This window comes from Oncorhynchus gorbuscha, unplaced genomic scaffold (assembly GCF_021184085.1).
Source record: "Oncorhynchus gorbuscha isolate QuinsamMale2020 ecotype Even-year unplaced genomic scaffold, OgorEven_v1.0 Un_scaffold_2423, whole genome shotgun sequence".
NCBI classification, from domain to species: Eukaryota; Metazoa; Chordata; class Actinopteri; order Salmoniformes; family Salmonidae; genus Oncorhynchus; species Oncorhynchus gorbuscha.
The window spans coordinates 62,501-72,372 of NW_025746941.1; the positions used below are offsets into that span (position 1 = coordinate 62,501).

Here is a 9,872-nt window from a genome sequence, read left to right on the forward strand (position 1 = left end):
AGGCTTCCGAGTTCAGTGGTTTCAGGTTAGTTAGTGTTGGACTGATGCCAAGGGAACGATCAAGGCCGAATCAGGTTAGTTAGTGTTGGACTGATGCCAAGGGAACGATCAAGGCCGAATCAGGTTAGTTAGTGTTGGACTGATGCTAAGGGAACGATCAAGGCCGAATCAGGTTAGTTAGTGTTGGACTGATGCTAAGGGAACGATCAAGGCCACATCAGGTTAGTTAGTATTGGACTGATGCCAAGGGAACGATCAAGGCCGAATCAGGTTAGTTAGTGTTGGACTGATGCTAAGGGAACGATCAGTCTTCCTACAGAGCTCTGCCTCATGCAGGGGTCAGGGGTTAGGGGTCAGGGGTTAATGATTAAAGGTTAGTTGTAGTTCCTCTTACATCCAGCAGGAGGCGAACCGCCTCAGTCTTCCCACAGAGAGTTGCCTCATGCAGGGGTCAGGGGTTAGGGTTCAGGGGTTAATGATTAAAGGTTAGTTGTAGTTCCTCTTACATCCAGCAGGAGGCGAACCACCTCAGTCTTCCCACAGAGAGTTGCCTCATGCAGGAGTCAGGGGTTAGGGGTCAGGGGTTAATGATTAAAGGTTAGTTGTAGTTCCTCTTACATCCAGCAGGAGGCGAACCGCCTCAGTCTTCCCACAGAGAGCTGCCTCATGCAGAGCCGTGCCAGCCTTGGTCTGTCTGTTGATGTCTATTCCAGACTGGATCAACAGCCTGGGGACCACACACACACACACACCATACACACACACACACACACACAAACACAACACACAACATACACACAGATTTTTTTTAAATGATTGTTTTATACATTTATTTGTCCCAAATATGTTCATCTGGACAGTTTTTGTTGATCGCTTGAGCACATTTGTCCCAATAAATACTAACTAGAACTATCAATATACTCTAACATGGTTAACCATCTGGCCCAATAAATACTAACTAGAACTATCAATATACCCTAACATGGTTAACCATCTGTCCCAATAAATACTAACTAGAACTATCAATATACCCTAACATGGTTAAACATCTGGCCCAATAAATACTAACTAGAACTATCAATATACCCTAACATGGTTAACCATCTGTCCCAATAAATACTAACTAGAACTATCAATATACCCTAACATGGTTAAACATCTGGCCCAATAAATACTAACTAGAACTATCAATATACCCTAACATGGTTAACCATCTGGCCCAATAAATACTAACTAGACCTATCAATATACCCTAACATGGTTATCCATCTGGCCCAATAAATACTAACTAGAACTATCAATATACCCTAACATGGTTAACCATCTGGCCCAATAAATACTAACTAGAACTATCAATATACCCTAACATGGTTATCCATCTGGCCCAATAAATACTAACTAGACCTATCAATATACCCTAACATGGTTAACCATCTGGCCCAATAAATACTAACTAGACCTATCAATATACCCTAACATGGTTATCCATCTGGCCCAATAAATACTAACTAGAACTATCAATATACCCTAACATGGTTAACCATCTGGCCCAATAAATACTAACTAGAACTATCAATATACCCTAACATGGTTAAACATCTGGCCCAATAAATACTAACTAGAACTATCAATATACCCTAACATGGTTAAACATCTGGCCCAATAAATACTAACTAGAACTATCAATATACCCTAACATGGTTAACCATCTGGCCCAATAAATACTAACTAGAACTATCAATATACCCTAACATGGTTAAACATCTGGCCCAATAAATACTAACTAGAACTATCAATATACCCTAACATGGTTAACCATCTGGCCCAATAAATACTAACTAGAACTATCAATATACCTGAACTTCTTCGATATAGGGGGCGCTCTTTTAATTTTGGGATGAAAAACGTTCCCGTTTTAAACAAGATATTTTGTCACAAAAAGATGCTCTACTATGCATGTAATTGACAGCTTTGGAAAGAAAACACTCTGACGTTTCCAAAACTGCAAAGATATTGTCTGTGTGTGCCACAGAACTGATGTTGCAGGCGAAACCCAGATAAAAATCCAATCAGGAAGTGCCGCATTTTATGAAACCGCTTCATGCCAATGACTCCTTATATGGCTGTGGAGGAGCTAGGAGTCAGCTTACGTTTTCCACGTTTTCCCCAAGGTGTCTACAGCATTGTGACGTATTTGTAGGCATATCATTGGAAGATTGACCATAAGAGACTACATTTACCAGGTGGTCGCTTGGTGTCCTCCGTCGCAATTATTGCGTAATCTCCAGCTGCAGTATTTTTCCGTTTGCTTCTGATGAGAAGCCAACTGCCACCACTGATAGATTATCGAATAGATATGTGAAAAACACCTTGAGGATTGATTCTAAACAACGTTTGCCATGTTTCTGTCGATATTATAGAACTAATTTGGAAACAAGTTTGGCGTTGTAAGTGACTGCATTTTCCGGTATTTTTCTTAGCCAAAACGGAGCTATTTCGTCTACACAAATAATCTTTTTGGAAAAAATAACATTTGCTATCTAACTAAGAGTCTTGTCATTGAAAACATCCGAAGTTCTTCAAAGGTACATTATTTTATTTGAATGCTTTTCTTGTTTTTGTGAAAATGTTGCCTGCTGAATGCTAGGCTTAATGCTATGCTAGGCTATCAATACTCTTACACAATGGCTTGTGTAACTTTGGTTGAAAAGCATATTTTGAAAATCTGAGATGACAGTGTTGTTAACAAAAGGCTAAGCTTGTGAGCCAATATATTTATTTCATTTCATTTGCGATTTTCATGAATAGGAAACGTTGCGTTATGGTAATCAGCTTGAGGCTATGATCACGCTCCCTGATACGGGATTGTTCGACGCTAGAGGTTAACATAGTTAATCATCTGGCCCAATAAATACTAACTAGAACTATCAATATATCCTAACATGGTAAACTGGGTCATTTGTTGAAATTATAATTATAGTATGACCATATAAGGCTGGGTCATTAGTTGATATTATAATTATAGTATGACCATATAAGGCTGGGTCATTAGTTGATAGTATGACCATATAAGGCTGGGTCATTAGTTGATAGTATGACCATATAAGGCCGGGTCATTAATTGATAGTATGACCATATAAGGCTGGGTCATTAGTTGATAGTATGACCATATAAGGCTGGGTCATTAGTTGATAGTATGACCATATAAGGCTGGGTCATTAGTTGATAGTATGACCATATAAGGCTGAGTCATTAGTTGATAGTATGACCATATAAGGCTGGATCATTAGTTGATAGTATGACCATATAAGGCTGGGTCATTTGTTTTATAGTATAATTATAGTATGACCATATTAGGCTGGGTCATTAGTTTTATAGTATAATTATAGTATGACCATATAAGGCCCGGGTCATTTGTTGATATTATAATTATAGTATGACCATATAAGGCTGGGTAATTTGTCGATGTGACCGATATAGAGAGAGAGAGGGGGAAGGGAGGAGAGAGTTGTGTGTGTGTGTGTGTGTGTGTGTGTGTGTGTGTGTGTGTGTGTGTGTGTGTGTGTGTGTGTGACCATGTGTGTGTGTGTGTGTGTGTGTGTGTGTGTGTGTGTGTTACCTGATGATGTCTATGTGTCCGTTCTTGGCCGCCAGGTGTAGAGGAGAGGTCCCATTGGGGTCAGTAGAATCTCCTGGTTTCAGTTCCAGTAGGGCCACACACATGTTTGTTACTGTTGAGAAGGAGCTGAACCACCTACACAGACACACACACGCGTTACTGTTGAGAAGGAGCTGAACCACCTACACACACACACACACACACACACACACACACACACACACACACACACACACACACACACACACACACACACACACACGTTACTGTTGAGAAGGAGCTGAACCACCTGACATTATAACACACACACACACACACACACACACACACACACACACACACACACACACACACACACACACACACACACACACACTGTTGAGCAGGAGCTGAACCACTACACACACACACACACACACACACACACACACACTGTTGACAGGAGCAACACACACACACACACACACACACACACACACACACACACACACACACACACACACACACACACACACACACACGTTACTGTTGAGAAGGAGCTGAACCACCTACACACACACACACACACACACACACACACACACACACACACACACACACACACACACACACACACACACACACACACACACACACACACACACACACACACACACACACACACACGTTACTGTTGAGCAGGAGCTGAACCACCTACAAACACACACATTTACTGCTGGAGAAAAATCCCACACCCACACTGGCCATCACAAGGATATTCTGGCAGTGTGCTAGTTGCATATTGATCATGGACAGGGATGGAAATTAACCAAGCCCGTTAGCCCAAGGCTAGTACTTTTAACCAAGCCCGTTAGCCCAAGGCTAGTAGTTTTAACCAAGCCCGTTAGCCCAAGGCTAGTAGTTTTAACCAAGCCCGTTAGCCCAAGGCTAGTAGTTTTAACCAAGCCCGTTAGCCCAAGGCTAGTAGTTTTAACCAAGCCCGTTAGCCCAAGGCTAGTAGTTTTAACCAAGCCCGTTAGCCCAAGGTTAGTAGTTTTAACCAAGCCTGTTAGCCCAATGCTAGTAGTTTTAACCAAGCCCGTTAGCCCAAGGCTAGTAGTTTTAACCAAGCCCGTTAGCCCAAGGCTAGTAGTTTTAACCAAGCCCGTTAGCCCAAGGTTAGTAGTTTTAACCAAGTTAGCCCAATTAGTACCAAGCCCGTTAGCCCAATGCTAGTAGTTTTAACCAAGCCCGTTAGCCCAAGGTTAGTAGTTTTAACCAAGCCCGTTAGCCCAATGCTAGTAGTTTTAACCAAGCCCGTTAGCACAAGGCTAGTAGTTTTAACCAAGCCCGTTAGCCCAAGGCTAGTAGTTTTAACCAAGCCCGTTAGCCCAAGGGTAGTAGTTTTAACCTAGCCCGTTAGCCCACGGGTAGTAGTTTAAACCTAGCCGGTTAGCCCAAGGTAGTAGTTTTAACCTAGCCCGTTAGCCCAAGGCTAGTAGTTTTAACCAAGCCCGTTAGCCCAAGGCTAGTAGTTTTAACCTAGCTCGTTAGGCCAAGGCTAGTAGTTTTAACCAAGCCCGTTAGCCCAAGGCTAGTAGTTTTAACCAAGCTCGTTAGCCCAAGGCTAGTAGTTTTAACCAAGTCCGTTAGCTCAAGGCTAGTAGTTTAAACCAAGCCCGTTAGCCCAAAGCTAGTAGTTTTAACCAAACCCGTGAGGTCAAGTCTAGTAGTTTTCAGTCTGGTCTAGTAAAACATCTGCCAAACAAGCCCAGAGTTTTGTTTGTCATTAAAAAAAACACCACCACAGCACCCTTGGTTAGAACAACGTCACCCGGGAGAGTAAAATGGAGGTCTTCTAACCCGGATGGCCAGTGTCCAAAGTCCATACAACACCAACAAAACTGTAAAGTAAATAGGTCATGAAGTTAGTAGAGTTAGTTACTCACCCCGACCCTGCCGAACTCACAGGCCAGATCGAGAGGAGTCTTTCCTGCATTGTCCACTATACACGGATTAGACTGGTGTTGGAGCAACATCTCAGACTGGGGGAACAACAACACACGGATTAGACTGGTGCTGGAGCAACATCTCAGACTGGGGGAACAACAACACACGGATTAGACTGGTGCTGGAGCAACATCTCAGACTGGGGGAACAACAACACACGGATTAGACTGGTGTTGGAGCAACATCTCAGACTGGGGGAACAACAACAACAACACACGGATTAGACTGGTGCTGGAGCAACATCTCAGACTGGGGGAACAACAACACACGGATTAGACTGGTGCTGGAGCAACATCTCAGACTGGGGGAACAACAACACACGGATTAGACTGGTGTTGGAGCAACATCTCAGACTGGGGGAACAACAACACACGGATTAGACTGGTGCTGGAGCAACATCTCAGACTGGGGGAACAACAACACACGGATTAGACTGGTGCTGGAGCAACATCTCAGACTGGGGGAACAACAACACACGGATTAGACTGGTGTTGGAGCAACATCTCAGACTGGGGGAACAACAACAACAACACACGGATTAGACTGGTGCTGGAGCAACATCTCAGACTGGGGGAACAACAACACACGGATTAGACTGGTGCTGGAGCAACATCTCAGACTGGGGGAACAACAACAACAACACACGGATTAGACTGGTGCTGGAGCAACATTTCAGACTGGGGGAACAACAACACACGGATTAGACTGGTGCTGGAGCAACATCTCAGACTGGGGGAACAACAACACACGGATTAGACTGGTGTTGGAGCAACATCTCAGACTGGGGGAACAAGAACACACGGATTAGACTGGTGCTGAAGCAACATCTCAGACTGGGGGAACAACAACAACAACACACGGATTAGACTGGTGCTGGAGCAACATTTCAGACTGGGGGAACAACAACACACGGATTAGACTGGTGCTGGAGCAACATCTCAGACTGGGGAACAACAACACACGGATTAGACTGGTGTTGGAGCAACATCTCAGACTGGGGGAACAAGAACACACGGATTAGACTGGTGCTGAAGCAACATCTCAGACTGGGGGAACAACAACAACAACACACGGATTAGACTGGTGTTGGGGCAACATCTCAGACTGGGTGAACAACAACAACAACAACACACGGATTAGACTGGTGTTGGAGCAACATCTCAGACTGGGGGAACAACAACAACAACAACACAGATTAGACTGGTGTTGGAGCAACATCTCAGACTGGGGGAACAACAACAACAACAACAACAACAACAACAACAACAACAACAACAACAACAACAACAACACACGGATTAGACTGGTGTTGGGGCAACATCTCAGACTGGGGACAACAACACACGGATTAGACTGGTGTTGGAGCAACATCTCAGACTGGGGACAACAACACACGGATTAGACTGGTGTTGGAGCAACATCTCAGACTGGGGGAACAACAACAACAACAACAACAACACACTGATTAGACTGGTGTTGGAGCAATATCTCAGACTGGGGACAACAACAACAACAACACACGGATTAGACTGGTGCTGAAGCAACATCTCAGACTGGGGGAACAACAACAACAACAACAACAACACACTGATTAGACTGGTGCTGAAGCAACATCTCAGACTGGGGGAACAACAACACGGATTAGACTGGTGCTGGAGCAACATCTCAGACTGGGGGAACAACAACACACTGATTAGACTGGTGCTGGAGCAACATCTCAGACTGGGGGAACAACAACACACGGATTAGACTGGTGCTGAAGCAACATCTCAGACTGGGGAACAACAACAACACACGGATTAGACTGGTGTTGGAGCAACATCTCAGACTGGGGAACAACAACAACACACTGATTAGACTGGTGCTGAAGCAACACTCTCAGACTGGGGAACAACAAGGGAGATTAGACTGGTGTGGGGCAACATCTCAGTTTAACAACTTTATTTAACTAGTGCTGAAGTTGGTTAACAACAAATTATTATTTAGCAATGATGACCAACAACAACAACAACAACAAGGGAACAGGGTGTCTTAGTTTAACCTTTATTTTAGGAGGCAGAACAAATTATTATTTACAGACCTACTAGGGAACAGGGTGTTAACTGCCTTCTTTAGGGGCAGAACGACAACCTACCGGGGAACAGGGGGTTAACTGCCTTGTTCAGGGGCAGAATGACGGCCTACCGGGGAACAGGGGGTTAACTGCCTTGTTCAGGGGCAGGACGACGGCCTACCGGGGAACAGTGGGTTAACTGCCTTGTTCAGGGGCAGTTTGACGGCCTACCGGGGAACAGGGGGTTTAACTGCCTTGTTCAGGGGCAGAATGACGGCCTACCGGGGAACAGGGGGTTAACTGCCTTGTTCAGGGGCAGAATGACGACCTACCGGGGAACAGGGGGTTAACTGCCTTGTTCAGGGGCAGAAACGGCCTACCGGGGAACAGGGGTTAACTGCCTTGTTCAGGGGCAGAATGACGGCCTACCGGGGAACAGGGGGTTAACTGCCTTGTTCAGGGGCAGAATGACGGCCTACCGGGGAACAGGGGGTTAACTGCCTTGTTCAGGGGTAGAATGACAGATTTTTTGTACCCTGTCAGCTCGATGGATTTGAACCTGCAACCTTTCGGGTTGCTGGCCTAACGCCCTAACCACTAGGCTACCTGTCCCCCCCCTAACCACTAGGCTACCCTGCAACCCCCTCTAACCACTAGGCTACCTGTCCCCCCTCTAATCACCAGGCTACCTGCAACCCTCTAACCACTAGGCTACCTGTCCCTAACCACTAGGCTACCTGCAACCCCTCTAACCACTAGGGCCACCTCTAACCACTACGCTACCTGCCCCCCTACTCTAACCACTAGGGCCCCCCCTAACCACTAGGCTACCTCAACCCCCCTCTAACCACTAGGCTACCTGGCTACCTGCTCTAACCACTACGCTACCTGCCCCCCTACTCTAACCACTAGGCTACCTGCCCCCCTCTAACCACTAGGCTACCTGCCCCCCCCTCTAACCACTACGCTACCTGCCCCCCTACTCTAACCACTAGGCTACCTGCTACCTGCCCCCCTACTCTAACCACTAGGACTACCTGCACCCCCCCTACTCTAACCACTAGGCTACCTGCCCCCCTACTCTAACCACTAGGTTACCTGCCCCCCTCTAACCACTAGGCTACCTGCCCCCCCCCCTACTCTAACCCTTACCTGCCCCCTCTAACCACTAGGCTACCTGCCCCCTACTCTAACCACTAGGCTACCTGCCCCCCTCTAACCACTACGCTACCTGCCCCCCTACTCTAACCACTAGGCTACCTACCCGACCCCTCTAAGATACATTTATTTATTTATTTTATTTCACCTTTATTTAACAAGGTAGGCAAGTTGAGAACAAGTTCTCATTTACAATTGCGACCTGGCCACACAGGTTGGAAGACACAGCACAGCGCCCCTGGAGCAGGTTAAGGTGTTAAGTGCCTTGCTCCAGGGCACAACGGCAGGAGATGACATCGATAACAGAAACTCTTCCGTTAGCCGTGAGCTAAACAACAGCTAATGTGACTCACCACGTCGTAGTGTCCGTGCTGTGCCGACAGGTGCAGAGGATCTGTCCCTCGTCTGATTGGCCATTGACCGACGAAACCAGACTTCAGCAGCATCTTCATAGGCTCTGCCTTCCCCCTGCCAAGCCGCGTAGTGCAGTGGGCGCATCCCTACGGCAACCACAGAGGAAAAGACAGAATCAGACTACGGCCGGCAGCGCGTGTGTGTGTGTGTGTGTGTGTGTGTGTGTGTGTGTGTGTGTGTGTGTGTGTCTGGTCCCTGATGTCCACGGTGGCCTGCGATTCCAGCAGAGATGAGCTCCAGGTTCCCACTGAGAGCAGCATGGTGCAGCGGTATGTGTCACACCCTTCTGGTCCCTGATGTCCACGGTGGCACACATTCCAGCAGCAGAGAGATGAGCTCCAGGTTCCCACTGAGAGCAGCATGGTGCAGCGGACAAACACACACACACACACACACACACACACACACACACACACACACACACACACACAGTATTTAAGTTATTTAGGGCAAATGTTCTAAAACGTTTTGGGTCCGGGAAACATTTTGTGATTCATCAGGGACATCCCTCATTATCAGAACTCGAGAGATAAAGAATAGGACACAAGGAGATATACTATGACTTCAGAGAATCGAACCAAGGAGATCTACTAACTTCATGACCAATCGAACAAGGAGATCTACTATGACTTCATGACC

The 9,872-nt window shown here is 46.1% G+C and overlaps 1 pseudogene; it reads right to left on the reverse strand.

Moving 5' to 3' along the window:
- LOC124025762 overlaps nucleotides 1-9,317 on the reverse strand; it is a 68,767-nt pseudogene extending 59,450 nt beyond the window's left edge.
- Nucleotides 9,318-9,872: the final 555 nt, after the last annotated feature.